Source organism: Nannochloropsis gaditana (genome assembly GCF_000240725.1).
Source record: "Nannochloropsis gaditana CCMP526 unplaced genomic scaffold scaffold458, whole genome shotgun sequence".
NCBI classification, from domain to species: domain Eukaryota; class Eustigmatophyceae; order Eustigmatales; family Monodopsidaceae; genus Microchloropsis; species Microchloropsis gaditana.
In genome coordinates, this window is record NW_005803495.1 from 8115 (window position 1) to 8315 (window position 201).

The window sequence follows — 201 nt, forward strand, 5'->3', positions numbered from 1 at the left end:
TCGCGCTCCCACAAGCCTTCTCCTCGCCGTGAGACCGACGGGCGGGGACGGAGGAGAGGGCGGGAAGGAGGGAGGGGGGGGCGGGCCGCGGGTGAAGGGGGAGAGGATTGTGTTCAGAATCATACCCGTGAGACCCTGTGGTAAGGAGACACATTGAAAAGGGAAGAAGTGGAAGCTTGACGTGTTGGCAAAAAAGGGAAG